This window comes from Lichenostomus cassidix, chromosome 1, assembly GCF_008360975.1.
Source record: "Lichenostomus cassidix isolate B80296 chromosome 1, HeHo_3.0, whole genome shotgun sequence".
Classification (NCBI taxonomy): Eukaryota; Metazoa; Chordata; class Aves; order Passeriformes; family Meliphagidae; genus Lichenostomus; species Lichenostomus cassidix.
In genome coordinates this window covers 66,655,857-66,673,243 of record NC_139479.1, presented here as the reverse complement: position 1 = coordinate 66,673,243, position 17,387 = coordinate 66,655,857, and the positions used below count along the sequence as shown (strand labels likewise).

General features: G+C 39.6%; 1 protein-coding gene across 2 annotated transcripts in view; it reads right to left on the bottom strand.

Annotated features, from left to right (window-relative positions):
- Window positions 1-17,387, bottom strand: part of STARD13 (StAR related lipid transfer domain containing 13) — a 285,297-nt gene that overhangs the window by 94,183 nt on the left and 173,727 nt on the right. The gene's annotated exons all lie outside the window — the stretch shown is intronic.

The window sequence follows — 17,387 nt, the reverse complement described above, 5'->3', positions numbered from 1 at the left end:
GGTCCCTCAGCGCTCATGATCTCACCATTCCTGTCTCGGGTCACAAGCCATTTTGTAATACCCCACAAATACCTCCTAGACTGGATCTACACCATGTTGCAAGGAGGGCACTACCCACTGCAGAACAATCCACCTCTGTGCACTGGCTCTGCACCTGGCCAAAGCTACAACAGTCAGTGAGGAGGAGTGTGCACAGACAAAGGTCTTTCAATTACTGTGCTACCCAAAAGCTTAACAGGGACAACCACAGTGTCCCCCAGTAAACCATGACAAGATTTACAGAAAGGTCTAAGGTGCTAAGAGCAGAGTGACACACAGCCTGGAGTGCTGTCCTTGGGTGTCCACAGGGCAGAGCTGGATCTCCTGCATGGATGTGAGCTGGGATATTCACAGGTGGAACTGGCAATAAACTTTGCAGGAGAGAGGAAGGAAACAGGTGACTGACTGATGGATGCCTTGCTGCTGGAGTGCTTCCAAAATTCTCATGGGTGAAGTCAGCAGTAGAGAGTTTCTTCCACAGATGAGCTTCATCTTCTCCATGGCACATGGCTGAGTTATTTAGGGCATGTTGAGCATATATGCTGTGTTAGTGTAGCTGAATTGTGCCTTATTGCAAGTGTCTTAGAACATACATTGGGTAGACTAGAATCCTTAATTCAATCTACCTTCAGGCGAGCTTTAATTCCACATGTATTATTACAGTGCCTAAATACCTAAAATTATGGGAGGCTGCATTCAAATGTATGATGTGGCAGTGTGGGGTTCCCAAGCAGCCACACTCCTATGGGTAAGGTCCATTCTTGTACTGCTTCAGGGTGAACAAGCTGTGGTGAAGAAGGTGCATGTCTACAGGAAAAAGATCTGAGAACACCTTGAATGAAGTAAATCACCATAACACTACAAAACTAGGAAATTTTTCCTGATGCCAGTCTGATAGTGTCCTTGTAGGATCACACTGTTGCTAAGAACAGCACATGGCCCCCAAAGGGAATTTTAGAGGGCCACGATGAGTTCCCTTCTATAAGAGAAACTCTGTTAGTGCTGCCTTGCACTCTATCCTACTTTCCCAGCTGCCAGGGAATTTGCACTACAGCCTCCCCAAATGATACCACTTGGGAACGTGCTATTTTTGCTCTTGAGTGTGTCTGCAGACGAGTGTTCATCTCTGATTTGTAAATGTGCAGCAAAGTAGGCTCCCAAATATAAAACTGTGTATTTTTAACTACAGTCGATACATAATGAAAACATTCCAAATCCATGATTTCTTTTAAACGATCAGCTTACAGGCATATTTCCATTTCATTTTGTTTACAGACCAGAGAGGCAGAACGAGAAGAAAAACGGGTGAAAGGGGCAACTATACAAGCAGATTCTGTGCAACCAAATTAAAATGTGCATGAACACCGAAAAAATGTACATAAAGTGAAAAAAAAAAAAAAGGAAGATTTTGTTTAGACAGCTTCTATTTAATGATCAGTGATCTTATGCATGCTAGAGTTCTGTCAAACATGTAAAGGCACATTGCTAGCATACTTTCTTAGCAGATTTGGAAGAGGGAGCATGTGCATAGTGTGATAAGGAAGGGGAAAATACCAAAATGAAAATGGCAGTTACAGAAAGTTATCTCTGTAGGCAGATGCAAAGCATAGGGCCAAAATCTGTGTTGTTATTTCTTATGGTAGAGAGTGATAAGGCAAGAAAGTAAAGCAAATAGAGGAGAAAAATCAGACTAGTAGATAGATAAGCAATTAAATCAAGAGCTTAGACCTGTTCTGAACCTCTATGTTTCCCAAACATGCTCAAGAGCACTGTGATATTACTGGCACATTGCAGCCTCCTACCTGCTGATTCACATGAGGTCCCGATATTTTTCTTTATGAATAATGCCAGAAGAATCTGGCTTTTCTCTTCCTAAGCACGGTATGCTTTGCTTGTGCTGATCTCTCTTGAAATGTCAACTTTACATTTCCAATATCCACAAAGAAATTCTTAATAAAAAGATATGATCTGCATTTCAGAATGAGACCTTTAAATCCTTTAGCCCTGCCAGTTTCCAGGGAACTTTTGTTAAGAATGAAACAACCTGTTTAATAACTGCTTTCAATATCAATCAAGAGAGCTGCAAACATCAGTGGACCACAGATAACAAAGGCAGTACAATCCAGGCAAGGGAAAAAGGGATTTTTCCAGGATTCTTGTAAACAACTGTGAACAATGATTTTAAATATGTTCTGTGCATAACCTTGCTGTGTTTTAATTAGATTTCCATCTAAGATACTCTGAAATGTCTATTTAAAATAATTCTACTGAGTTATGACATAAGGACACATTAGAAATGTGCAAACAGATCCAAAACACCCAGCTGCTTTTTTGCCTTTGTCTGCATTGCTTGTGCAGCTTGCAGTCTTTCCTTTTAATTCAACCACTGATTGACATTAAACAGAGCTGTCCCATTCCTCACTATGCATTCTTACCACCTACCTTGTAATAAAACCATACAAACACAATCTTTTGGGCCAATGACCTGAGCAAGTCAACCTGCAGTTGCACTTTTACCAGACTTTATCCAAGGGAGGGAAGTGGTTGGGAACAAAACCAGTCCTTTTGGCAAGAATGTGCATTTCAGATGGATTACATGCCCAGGGACACTGCCCAGAGCAGGGGCTGAGCAGTGAGCTGCTCACTTCTCCAGACCAGCACCCAGGTTACAACCAACACTGCAGAAACAAGCCCCAGGCCTTGCCCCACTCACTCTGAGATTCCAGCCCATATTGTTGCCAGTACAGGAATTTCATTCAGGTCTTCAGTGGAGATAATTTTGGCTACAGTTTCAGTTCAGTCACCACATAAAGTGGTGTTATGTGGTGTAGTTTTTATATAAGGTCAGGGATTTCCCCCAGGGTGTTCCATGCCAGCTACCAGCCCTGACTGATACCTTCTCTCATGTGCAGAGATGTTATGCACCTCACCAGTGCCACATCTGTCACCTTGCTACTGCCATGCCTGCACCCTTGCCAATTCCTTTGGAAAGAGCTGTAGGTGAAAGGCCCCATGAAATAAATGATATTATTTTAGTGCCAGTATGCCTTTTGCATATCTTTCTATTCTGGAAAGGTAGTGTGATCTAGTGTGCTTGAACACAGTGCTGGGGACTCTGGAACTGCAACTCAGGTTTTGCTGTTCTGCTGCCATCTATCCTCCATCAAAATTTCTGAGCTTTGCTGTGTCCGTCTTCTGATGTTCAAATTGCAGTAACAGCTACAGATTCCACATTATAGAGCTGCTACCAGAGTTTTCAAAGGTTGCTGAACGCCTGTCACTTCTGCTTACCTCAAAGGTTTCAAATGGTCTGAGGAGGAGGGTCAGGGAGATTCAAAAATGCACCTTTAAGGTCATGATTTACTTTGAAAGCACCACTTATATAAAAGGTAAGCTTAATTATTTCTGCTAGCCAGTGAGAACTTTTTCCAGTTTTTGATGTGGTGCAAAACATACCAATTAAGACGAGACTAGTAAAGTTTTCTAGGTTTTCCAGATACAGAATCACAGTGAACTCCTTATAATCTGAAGTCCTTCAGGCTTTTTAAAGTCAAAATATTTTAAGCCAGTACTTCAGAAGTGCTTTTTTTTTTTTTTTTTTTTTTAAATGAGTGATTCACTTTATAATCAAAGCCAGTATAATCAAAGCCTATCTGGCTAAGCTAATTCCTGCAGACCAGTTACTCTGATCATAAAAAAAAAATCTATGATGGCCTATGGCCTTTGACCTTTCAAATGTTTCCTACAGAGAGTAACCAATTTTTTTTTCCTTGTTTATTATCTTCATCTATGGATTTTATTCTTCCTCTATGGATAGGAATGGGGAAAGAAGATATAAAATAAGTAGATAACAATAACTAGATGCCTATTTTTAGCTCCAAACTCTTCTGTTTTCATAGGAATAATGAAACTGTGTAGATTCATTTTCTTATGTGCATAGCCCTGCAGTAGACCTGCATTTACTTGCCCTCCTTTACCTGAGTCACATTTGTAATCTTGGATAGATAATGGCAGTTTAAATACAGCTATCTGTTGCCTGGAGCAAGACTAAGACTCAGAAGCCAGGGTGAAAAACAACTTCTGATTCAGCATTCCTGGATATTTTTGGTGGACTTCTCTATCTCCTGCATTAGTGACAACAGGGACGCACCTTGTCTGTCTCCTTATCCCTCAGGTGCCTTATGTTTGATCTCAGCTGTGGCTTGTTCAGGTGCTCGGCAGCCATGGCCTCGCCTCATCCTGTACATTGGAAATAAAGACACTGGGAAGGGCGGAACAGGCCTGCCCCTCCCCTCTTATCTCACCCTGCATCTCTTCTTTGCTCCAAATTTTCTTAGAGTAATTTGCAGCTCCTCAGGCTGGGATAAAACAGTTTAATTCAAATGGCATCAACTCATTGGACTCGACTGAATACATATCAACAGCTTACCAAGACAAATCACAACTAAACAAAGCTACAAAGTCAGTTTATTTTTCTCTGCTTTCATCCTACTTTCCTGTTTAAAGACTGCAGAAGAACCACAGCTTAGTTTCATTCAATGAATTATGGATCCAGTATTGTGAATACTACAGAACTGGAATTGACTCAGATTGACTTTGCAGTGTAGTGCTTATGGCACAGATCAGTGAAATTGGAGCTCCTGGTTCAATTATCTGTGCTGATGATAGTTATTAATTTATATAAAATTGAAGAGGACAGACATTACAAGTGAGAAAGATTTACCATTGCTTATGCCATAGGCATGTGGGCAAGATCTTGAACTTGGATGATTCATATAGACACAGCATTAAGTACACCATAACCAATGGGCTATTAGGGAATAGCTAGGGAAGGAGACAGAACAGGGGAGCTTGTCTTTAACTTGGTCTCCCATTGCATCCTTATAGCCAAACCAGGTAAGTGAAGGATAGGTAACAAGGATGACAAATGACTGGACGACTGGTCTCACAGTTTGTGCTCAGCAGTACAAAGTCCAGCTGGCAATTGGTTACTATCAGTATCCCTGAGGCAGTGATTCTGGGCTGATACTGTCACATCTTTAATATCAACCTGAATCATGGAATAAAGAACACTTTTAGCAAATTTATGGATGATACCAAACTGTGGAGAAGAGGCTGAGATGCTGCAGAGCTGCTTTTCAAAGTGACCTTGACAGACTGAAGGAACTGGCTTCAGGAACCTCACACTACTCTACATAAGCAAATGTTAAGTCCTGCAGCTGGGAGGCAATAACCCTCTGCAATCAGACAGCCTGGGGCCAACTGGACAGGGACAGCCCTTGCAGAAAAGTCCTTGAGGGTTCTGTTGAGAACAAACTGAACACAAATTTGCCCTTTTGGCCAAGGATATCACCCTCACACTGGGCTAGTGCATTAGGAAGAATGTAGCCAGCAGATCAAGGTACATGATTGCTTCTCTGTCCACATTTGTGAAACTACAAGCTGTTCTGCTCATTTTGGGTTTCCCCAGCACAAGGACATCATGGGCATATCACAGCAAGCCCTGGAGAGGGCTGAAGCACTTGACATAGAAGGAAAGACTGGCAGAGCTTGCTTTGTTAACCTTAAGAAGAAAAGTCTAAGACAAGGAGAGCTTATAGATGGCTTCATCTATTTAACAGGAAAGCAAAGCCAGAGTCTTTTTAGAGATACACAACTGTAGGATGAAAGGCAACAGACACAAAGTTGCAGAACTTTAAATCCAATTAGACATAAGAGAATAGAAAATTCATCGTGAAGGTGGTCAAATGCCATCACAAGTTGCCCAGAGCAGGTGTGGAAGTTGCATATCAGTCCTTGGAGATACTCAGAACTAAACCTCACAAGGTCATGGGCAACCTGATCCAGCTGTCCCTGCTCTGAGCAGGAGCTGGAGTGCATGACACCTGCAATGTCTCTTCCAACCTAAATTATTCTGTGGTTCTGAAAAGTTCTCAGTATTGCTGTCTGGGCACTTCTTGTACACTGAAGTTTTGGAGGGCTTAGGATGTTTCAGTGAAGCAGACATATCAAATGAGTAATCATGGTTTCTGAACATGAGACTACAACCAGGATTATTTCTTGCACTCTGTGGTGCTACTGTGATGCTCCTGCACATAGTATTTTCTGCAAACTAGAGCTATTTTGTTTCAGCACAGTGTTTTTGTCTGCTGGGGATCTGAACTCTGGGTCTCTAAGACAACAAATGAATATGTGCCTTACACAGCTGGTGTGAAGTCATTGTGTAACCATATGGACACAGCCTGAGTGAATGTCACCTGAGTGAGTCCCACTTAAAACTCGAATTTGAACTATATTTCTGTAGATTGTAGTTTGATTAAAAACAGGCTGGTGAAAACTCAAATCCAAAAGTCAATGGTCTTTTCAGTGAAATAGAACTCTGTGGAGTTTCATGCATATTTTTAATCCATACTGAAGAACTTCTTAAAATGTCAAGAGTCCAGTCTGCTGAATGCAACATTTCCCTCCAGGTTAAGCTTCAGAATGGAAACCATCAAATCTCTGTCAATCTCTCATGTGAGCAAGAAATGGTCTAAAATTGCCTTGGTGCCAACAACACATTTTACAGATTGCCTTTTGTACTTTTTCACTGCAAAATTAAAATAGATCACAGAGACTATAAGATAATGGAAAATTGAATTAATCACAAGTTTTCCATTTTAGAAAAGATGCAGGCCCAAGATACATTGAAAAATAATCAACCATACCCATGTGTCTTTCTAAACATTTCTGAAGCATAAATGGCACATGTATTTATTGGTGTCTCAGACTGAAGAGCACACTAGGGCCATCAGAATAACAAACTCTGCTAAATTGCACAATAAACAGAATTGCAGCACCTGATTTGACAGCAGCCACTGTCATAAAGATCTTCACTTCTGCTAATAGAAGGATGACATGTAAAGATTTTTGTTTAAATCAGCAAAATAACATGTAACTTTTCCATTGCTATAAAGTTGCAGTAATTGTTACTCAAAGGCAGGAAGTCAAATTTTACACTTACACAAATGCTAAAACCACGACAACAGGCAATTTGATTATTTTTAGTGTATTGTTAAAAAAGCACTGCAGTTTAATATTTTAAACTCGTGGTGCAAACTATGTTCACCTCTTAAATTAAATATTAATCCTGGTTTTAAATAATTTTATTATAGCTTAAACAAAGAAGCGAATCTAAATTCAGTATGAATTACATCAGTAGTTAAGTATCTAACAAGAAATTACCATCACTATAAATCCATTTTACATCTTACAATGATTATTTAGGACAGCTGAGCCTCATATATGCTGAAACAGTATGTCAGCATACAGCAGCTGCTGATAATAACCAGCATGTGTTGGCAGGAGCTTTTTGTTTTCTGAAGATAATTAAAACTTGCTATAGTTTTCCAGCTGCTACACAGTCAATAAGGAATACTTTTAAAAAATGAGTGGTGCATTTTTGATTCACTTTAAATGGATTATGGCCATGTCTACTGAATATTCACTAAAGACAATTATTCTAAAATTTGAGGTTTTCAAAGTTTTTCTAAAAAACAAGCTATATGGTAAGAGTTTTCACCAGAAAATTTTTAACTGTCAGCTTCAGGTGCTCAGGAGGAAGAAAGCACTCTGGTAACAGAAATGTTTTGCTGAACAAGAAAAGATACTCACTCAACTACTTGTGTCATCCTTAAAATTCTGTGTGCTATGTATTCAGATTGCATTTTAAAAACTCTCTTTATTGGTCTCATCATAGTTTTTTTGAAAACTTTCTGTTCTTAGAAACATTCACAGGGACGATGGAGCTGTAAAAAGCCTTGCTACTGTGGGAGTAAGTGGCTCTGCAGAGCTGTAATGAAAATACCAATAGCTTTATACTGAGCCTCACTGAAGATTCGAGATGGGGGTTTTCCAGGACTTTAGACCACAGCCTTTCTCCAGTTCTCACATAACATCATACCTGGTAGCTGGTGAACACTGTCTTTCTGCTTGTACAACAACTTTTAGGCCCCATGCTCAATGAGAGTCCAACAGCAATACAGCATCTTTCTTAACCAAAGTCTTCCACAGAAGTGGTCCAAATCACAACTTTCTAGAACAATGCAGCTTCAAAGGTCTGAGACATTTTTGAGTAACACATAATTACTTAGCTGAAGTTAAGCAAGTGGTTTCTTAAATAACCCTTGTGTGCTTAGTTATGAAAAAATAATGGGTTTAAGTCAAAGCCTGTGGTATCAGGGCACAACCAGTCCAAAATACCTGTTTGTCCTCTCACTATCTGGCCTCTGCCCCGGACTAGTGACCATGGGAGGTAGCAGTGTACAACAGGGCTAATGGAAACCTAAGTGACTCTCCTTGCAGCTCTCATTGCTGGTGGCTTTCCATGAGCACCTGAGGTGGAAACTGGCTTGCACTCTCCAACTAAGAAGATAATCCAAATAATGGAAAGGAACTAAATTTTCCTCAACGATAGTCCAGTTCTCTCACACATCTTGACAAGCTGTGGATGTCAGAGACCAGATTACAGCCCTGAAATATGGATCATCTGCTTTGTCAGTCTTAAAATAGACTTTCAGTACCCAATATTAGAGAAAATAAGTATTACTGAAATAAAATGTAATTTAATTTTTTCTTTAGCAACTGCAATTGTTTCCTTTTAAACTTCAGAGGCCAGAACTAATGAATTGATCTTCAGATAAGAGGCCACTCGAAAAAATAGGACTTTCAGCAAATAACAGTGCCATTATGCGCCAGAGAGCTGAAACGCTTATTATGCAGTTCAGTGAAAACTCAAAAGACACAAAGCATTTTATATGACTGGCAGCAGCACCATCTAAAAATAGCTCTGCATAAAAGGGAATTAAAATGTCACCGGAAATGTTTTCCTTCCTTCAGAAGCTGCTGGTAAACAGACCTTTCTTAGTCTGAACTGACAATTGCCCCATGTGCAAGTGCAAGGATGTCAGAGCTGTGAGCTGCTGGGGAGGGATGGCCTGGAGCATCTCCAGGGTGAGCTGCAGCCACTGATCTCCTCAGGTAGCACCACTGCTGTGATGTCTGATCAGCCATCTCTGGGATGAAGACAGCTCCAGCTCTTGGCGTGAAGCACTGGATGAAGATAGAGCAATCCTGGCCATGAATCAGTGCCTGTATTATTTGATCCAGGCTGCAGCACTGAGGCAGTAGTATGAAATGCAGCTTTTGCTGCAATGGCTCAGGTTTTGGCAAGGGTGTCTAGTTTTAATGCAGAATCAGCAGTTTGAATGATAAAAAAGTTTTGGAAAAAGTATTCTGATATCTCAGTCTGTTAATTTGGAAGGAACTTTTAATACAGATATAGACTGATGCTTACTGAATTTAAGAGACAAGAAACTCCTTTTAACTCTGGATAAGACCTAGGCAGACTGCCACACTTTTAACGAAGTGAAGTTGACAGTATGGCAGTTTTAAAATGTCCTCAGGAATATATATAAATATAGATGTGAAAACTGAAAAGAAAAAGAAAAAAAATTAAAAGCCAAGGACTTACTGCCTCACCCTCTGTGCCAAGCACTAACTTTTGGATTTTACATTATCCCCTTCAGATAAATGTTTGCAGGAAGAGAAAGCCATTACCTCTGAAGTTACAAAATGATTAGATATTCAGCTGCCGCCATCAGATGCAATTAAAGACACAAAACTTAGATTCATCCCACAGAACATTAAAGTTTGCCAAATATATTATGAAAAAGCCACATTGTGTGGCTCTGAGAGTCTTGTCCTGTCCAGACTCCCACTCCTGTATCAGTTGGAGACTAGGGAAAACTAAACATTCTGTGCTTCCTGAAGCTGAAATGATGGAAAAGGACTGTGCCTTTCACACGAGTCCTGCCCTCGTGCCATCTGAGTGTTGACAGACACTCCTTCCTCCTGAAATCTAAAGTCATCTTATGTCTTTGGTCCCTTTTCAAATCTTATGTCTTTTGGAAGGACACTCGATGATGCTGCAGTTATTGGGATGAGCAATATGATCTAATTGTTTGGAATGGTCTTTGCAAGTTCTTATTTTACACAGATTTGGGATACTGATTTCAAAAAAAGAATGATGGGCTTGTGGTTAGCTAATATGAACAGCCTGTTTCACAGTATGAAATAATGAAAATTAATTAAGTACTTGGCTTTTTAGCAGAATTTACTTCTGCATTTTTGCAGGAATGGAATGGCACTTCATGACAGGATACATTTACTTTTGTGTATTTCCATCAGAAACTTCAAACATTAAAAATTGTATTATCTTTTTTGAGGGATAATACTACAGAAACTTTAATATTGGATCTTTAGACCTTGTGAGCAAGGTTTCTCCTCATTTTGCACCTTCTGTGGCAGCAGCAAGAGGAGTTACAATTACACTGCTAAATGAAGCACAGACTGATTCTCGTTTCTTGGTTAAGTGGCATCACTCAGCTCATGTCCTCACTACCTACGGCTAGTTCTCTCTGAGGCTTAGTCTGAGCTGAGCCAGCTGGAGAAGCCCAAAACAGAGCCAGAGATTCTGCTCAGCAGACCAGGGAGTACTTCAAGTTCACCTCTCATCCCTTTTATTCAGCAGCACAGATATACCCACTCAGACTCAGAGTGGGTAACACTGTGCTGTAACACTGCTCTGCTGCTTGCAGAGCAGTGTTACAGAGGAGTAAAAGCTGTACCATCATCTTCACTTCCCAACCCGTTCAGCAGTAAAAGCTGTACTGCCTTTCCTTAAAGCTGAGGATGTTGCATTTTCCTGCAAATGTGGTTCCAGGAAGGAAGCTGAGAAATCTCCCAGAAAATGGCAGGTCTGGTGGGTGGCGGATGCCAGAGGGTGTGTATTTGTGACTAAGAGGATGAAAGCTAGAATTAAATTAGAGATTCCAATTTGAATGTACTGCTTTTATCCATAATCCTAAACCTTTCAAGTGATGGAGGACTAGAAACAAGTGCAGCACAATCAATAAAATAAACAAACCATGAAAGACACTAGTGACACATTAAAGGGGGAAAAAAGTCAGATACCCTTTAGGACTAAAGGAGAGAGACGACAATAAATATATAGAGATTTTTGTTCCAAACCCTGAAACCTTTGCTTACACAAACAGACCTTCCTCCAACCACAATCCAATTAAAAGAGAGCACAACTATTGCCAAAGGCCTGTAACATCTAGCTCATTAAAACAACACCAGTTGACATTATTGGGATGTATTACTTTGCTTCTTTAGTACAGGGGAAGATTCATCTCAGTAAGTAGCAGGGATGAGTCCTTCTTTGGCAAAGGACTTTGACTGGAAAGCAAAACCTCTGGTATGTTCCAGCCAGGCAGCTTCCATGCCTGGCAGATGGTATTTACTTAAGACATACTGCGCAGCCCATATTTTAAACCTAGTTACTTCTCTGCGTTTACCTACCTTATCATTACTGTCTTACATAACATTACATAACTTATTATTACTGTCCTTAACTAAGGACAGACACTTTTGTTCCTCTCTGTGTCTGTATTAGTCAAAATCCCATGTATTCTGAACTGCTATGGAGTGATTGTTTTCTACCAGCAGAATTAAACTCAGTCCTGTAACAAATGAAAGGCGAAAACCCACAAGATGTTTTCCAACTGAGTCACACACATCCTTTTCAGCCAAGCCATAATCCTCCCAAGTCCTCTGAATCATACTGTCTACTCTTCAACAGCGTCTAAATAGTCAAGCTCAAGGTGCTCTGGCCCTCCTCTCTCCCACTATATTATGATGTGCTCAGCTGACCCATTAAACTGAACCTGAAAGGGGAAACTCAACAGGTTTTAAGGAAAAATATGCACCACAAGGCACAAAGATGAGGGTTTTCTGACTTGCCTACATTTATGTATCTATAAAACAAGTATAAATAAGAAATGATACAATTAGCATATACTGGATCAAGCTCACAGACCATGTAATTTATCGTTTTACCCTCAAAAGCAGCTATTACAAGGCATAACAAACTCAACTACAGATAATTGTTTAATAACCTAGTTACAAGGGTCCTGTTTGCTCAGTCCCTTAGGCACTAATCCAAACATATGTGATGCCTTATATGAAACAGCTCATATATTTGTTTAAGTACAGTTAAAAGTCTGAGAATATCATATAATAGGAGTAAGATAAAAACAATGAGTGAGGCTAAGATGATATCAATGACTACACAGCTTGCATTTGAATCAAAACTAGACGTACATAACTATCTATTGCCAAGAGAGTATAATAATATCTGCTTGGAACCTAAAACTGCAGATTTTTTAAATTAACATTTAGGGTGCTCATGGTACAAATACCGCACTTTATTTTCAGAGATTTCTGTATAAATACAGATATAAGAGACTGAGCAATAAAAATGCTATGTACATATTTTCTTAATTAATCTAAATTTGTCAGTAATTTCCATTTTACTTCTGTTATGTAGCATTTTATATACTACAGTGATTTATCACTTCTTCTAAATTTAAACTAAATCCCCCCTGATTATTACTACTCTAATGATTAATTTATTGAGTATACATCTTGCATTTATTGGCTTAAATGTCTTTTAATATGACTGTCTCTAATTATACAATGGGGTTAATATCAAATTCAGTCTCCTCCATGATCAATACACAAGATGTATAGCACAACTACAGCTGCTCATTTCACAATTTCAAAACAAGAAAGCCTCAAGTTAAGATTTCACCTTGGCTGAAATCCTGCTTTCAGTGAAATTGAGAGCAAAAGTCTCCTAACTCAAAAGAAGAGCCAAGATTTACTTCTTGGTGTCCAACCTGCATCTATATCAGCTGAAGGGCCACTGACACTTTGTGGCTGTGAAGCTTTAAGGCCAGAAATAGCCACTGTTATTGAATCCAATCTCCAATACCACACAGGCCACTTCTAGTTACATTATCACACAGGTATTTCCTAATAACTTCCGTTTTTGAAACTTTTTGCCATGTAGTGGCTCCAGTGAAGGTTTCCCCCTTTTAAATGTCCTGATTTTTTATGAAGAACAACTTTTAAACATTTTAATTAGCTGAACTGCACTTTTATACAACCATTTTTTTTAATAGAAACACATCTCAGGGCACTCTGAGCTTATAAATACCTCTCAGAATGCTCACATTTTCTGTGTTAAAGTTTCACACAAGTACTTACACCATTTCAGAGTACAAGTACATAATGAAAGTATTTTTAAATAAATCCTATTATTTAATTTAAGAACTCCAAGTTCTAGGTCTGAAGACTTGAGGAAAGAGTGTGTAAGGAAGAAAAGATGGTGAAGAAGCTTCATGTGACATAGGGTCACAGTTTCTAAGGGACCTTAGAGAGTGTGTGAAACAACCAACCCAAAGATCCCTGTTGTGTGAGCACACACTGCCCCACGCATATCTGACAGTGGAGAGAGGGATGGACCATGTCCCAGCTGAGGTGTGCAAAGCAGCTCTGCAGCTAAGGATGTTCCTCCTGGTGCTCCAGGCAACCCCAGCCCCAGTTCTGTCCTCTCCTGTGTGCCTGGGCTGGAACACAGACACAGAGGCACCACAAGAGGAGGCACCAGGGGCTGAAAAGGAGCTACAAAGTGCTGCTGCCCTGACCTACTGGCTGACAGGATCGAGAGGCAGTATACCACCAGCACTGGTCAGAGATGACATTAGGGAGAATGTATGTATCATTACCACCAAGGCTGAATCTTGTTGGTTGATCTTTCACTTTCCTGTGTTCAGACAGTGAGGTTTAAAAATGTGTAGGTGAAGTGGCCAGCATATAGAACATGAGAAATGCTATGGTTCAGGCTGCCTGAACAACTGTATTTTGTCCTCTTTGGATGTCTGACCAAGCTCAGTGTCTTTAATTTTTTAATTGTATCCCATTTCCCATTCTGTAATCCACACCTGTGTGCATACCAGGAATTTGATCTGGGCTTTTTTAATGCAGCCTATGACTGCAACATTTTCACCTACATGACTTCCCTGTTCTCCTTTTAAATATAAAAGTGTATTATAGCTTATGGTACAATAACAGTTGAAATTTTATTCACCTAAATTGCATAATTTTTGCAAGTCACTTGCATACCTCTGCAACACCTTCCACAAATTCTACTCATGCTTAGGAAAAGAGAAGAATTGAACATGTTAAACTAACTCCAAAGAGAAGACTATAAGACAGAAAAGTGAATTTGTTTGGATTTCTAAAACTTGCTCAAACCAGACAAATCCAGGTGACCCAAAGGTAATAGTACACATAAAAGATCAAAACTGAACTTGCAACGCTAAGAGTATAAAACATCTGCTGAGCCTTGAATGGAGAGTTTGCCTTGAAAAGTTGAAAGTCTGATTTAATATCGCTCCATCGAACAATTTTCCTCAACTGTTCTTGCCTGTGGACATAAACTGAGACAAATCACAGAGCATTACGCACTGTGGGCAGGAATTTGCTCACTGAGAATAGGAATTTGTCTTATTTTCATTTGTTTCTTCATATTATTGTCTTACTGAGCGTGTAGGCTAAGAATCTAATTTTACTCTAGATGAAAGGGACCATTTCTTTACCAGCCTATCAGTGCTGGGGCAGATGTGGCTTCAGTCACCTTGACTTACACTCCACTTGTACTGTACAGTCAATGATTTCAATTTAACATTTTCAGAGTACAGCCTTAATTCTTCATTACTTTTTACCTACAGCTACTTTTTATATTTTCTGTTCTGCACTGAGTTGAGCCATGTACTGTGAAAGAAATAACAACTTTGTGACTCATGTAATATAAATTCTTGAAAGTCACCACCTTATTTATTTAAAGAAAACATGAGTAATCGTTAATGAATTCTCATACAGTTACTGCATAAAGAGTTTGAATAAATACCTCAGACCAAGCATGCTACACCCTGTTCCTTTATGCTGAGACATGTGTCCCCTTCAGTGTGGAAACTAACGGGCTTATGGGGGGAAGGGAATCATCAAAAAGATCACATCTTGAAAATACCTGCTTCATATCAAACGGGTAATTACTACTCACATTCACAGGCCACCTCATAATTCTGCCTCAAGGAGTTGGTGGTGTACATGAACCAAATATTTAGGACTTTCAAAGTATGATCTGATTGAAATAACAGTCTGGTTCCTGACATTTCCCTTGTGGTGATTTTCTTTTTAGAAATGATTAAATAGTATAATTCCTCTAATGACTCATTTCGTTTATTTTTAACTAACACCAAAGGAAAATACAAAGGAAATAGTTTTCAGAAAATGTGTTTTTCAAGAAGGAAAAAAAGCTGTATTGTGATGTGATGGAGTAAATTAGCATAGTTTAGAACAGTACATGCAGGTAATGACTAAAATGATAGCAGTATATGCAATACTTTGTATCACACTGCATTACTGACCAGGAATGGAAGCTTTGACCGCTTTATAGTAAATTGGATATGCTGTGATTTTGTAAAACATTCCTTTCACTAAGGAAAAAGTATCTCTGATATAACAATCCTATGGTAGGTGCCTCCAGTGTGAAAACCAGCAAGTGAAAAATAACTGGGTAAGAAGTAGAGAGCAGGTATTCAAACAAGCCCCAAGGCAGCTTAGCACTTAAGCATGTGGCAGATCTGTTTTCAGCAAAGCAATTAACCAGGCAGGATTCACCATTCCAGCAACCTTAAAATGCAGGCTGGATCTTTTTCTAAACATGTGCTATAATTCAAATTAATAGATTGGAGAGGTGCTAACACAAAAATTGGGATAGTTCTATTCAAATACTTTGTCTTAATGGCCTTAAAATTATGATCCAAAGATACACAAATTCAAGTAACTAAATATTGATTTGCACGCTTTACTCAACTGCATGTCTGAAAGCAGGTTTTGGTTCTCATCTTGCATATCCTGATCTTCTTTTCAATATATTATTGATAAGTTTCTCTTAAGTGACACTTTGTTAGTTATGAATCCCATTTGTTAATGGGGCAAAACTCATCCACCTCTAAAAGCACAGACTGATACCTCCTCCCATATTACAGTACTCTTGCAATACCCTCTGGGACAGGAATGGGGACTGATGCAGTACCCTCACACTGCTCACTTTGAAAAACACAAGTGCAGAGGGTGACACGCTGACTCAGCAGAACTTGGTGAAAGTCTTGTGAGGGATTTTGATGGATCTAGGTTTTTTATCCAGAGTGTAAACTGGAGCTTTCAAATTGAGTCATACGAGCTAGGTTTAGATTATTTGGTATTGTTAACACAACTGCTTGTATCAAAATTATTGGTCCTTACTTGGGGCACTGTAGAAAACAAGTGTGCCTTGGTTTTGCACTAGATGTGTGTCTGCCTACATATGGGCTTACAGACAGATACCAGCATCTGTCTGCACATGATTTCCTTACTGCTAATGAACTGACACTTGACCAACACTGGATCCTGCCCCCAGCTCACCGTCAATAAAAGAAGTGAAGGAAGCAACAAGGTGTTCTTAGTGATCCAAAATACATAAATATTTCCTATACTGAATGGTAACATACATCACATCATCAAGGCCCTATATGAATATAATTTCCACAGCTCTGTGCAGAACAGGCTGGGAAGATGTGAAAGAGGAGCAGAGGTCATTCACCACAAACTGACCATCCATGCAACAGGCTGCAGGAGGAAATGTTACAATTTTGAAACTCCTCGCCATGCAGCCTCTCCAAAGTCTCAGCACCACTGGCTGGATTTGGCAGCCCTGGCTGTCCTGGACAGATTATAGGTTACAAGAGGGAATGCTAAACAGCACCATGACAGGCAGAAGAGGTGTGTTAATCTACCATATCCTCAGTTTATGCTGTTTGAACACTAAGTTGGTACTAGCATGGCACACAAACCATTTTCAAACAAACCTGTAAAGAAATAAATTACTCTTTCTTTCCATTCAATCCAGGCTGCACGCTGGGTACACAGAATGACATAATATCCTTCCTGAAATCAGAGCTGCAGTGAGGACCAGTATCCTTCAAACATGACCAGTTCCTGAGACTGCCTTGCAAACAACCACATTTTCCTAATTGCCACAGAAACTATCTTTTTCATCTTTTTAAACCCGGCCAAAGAATTATGCATTGTTTTCTTTATAAATGAAATAAAATTTCATCACTATATTCTGTACTTCTGCCAGAGTTTGACAGCCACAGATATAAAGAATCTTACTGGAAAGAAGCACACAGAAATAGCCACTCCATTTAACTGCTGCTGGTCAAAACCTCTCACCAATTTCTGTGATAACTGCCAGATATGACAGTAAATGATGTTATCTCTATGCCTGCCCCTAGTTAGCAGTCAAGCACCTTTTTGCAAACTGTCAAGTGACTGTTGTCATCAGAATTTTTTTT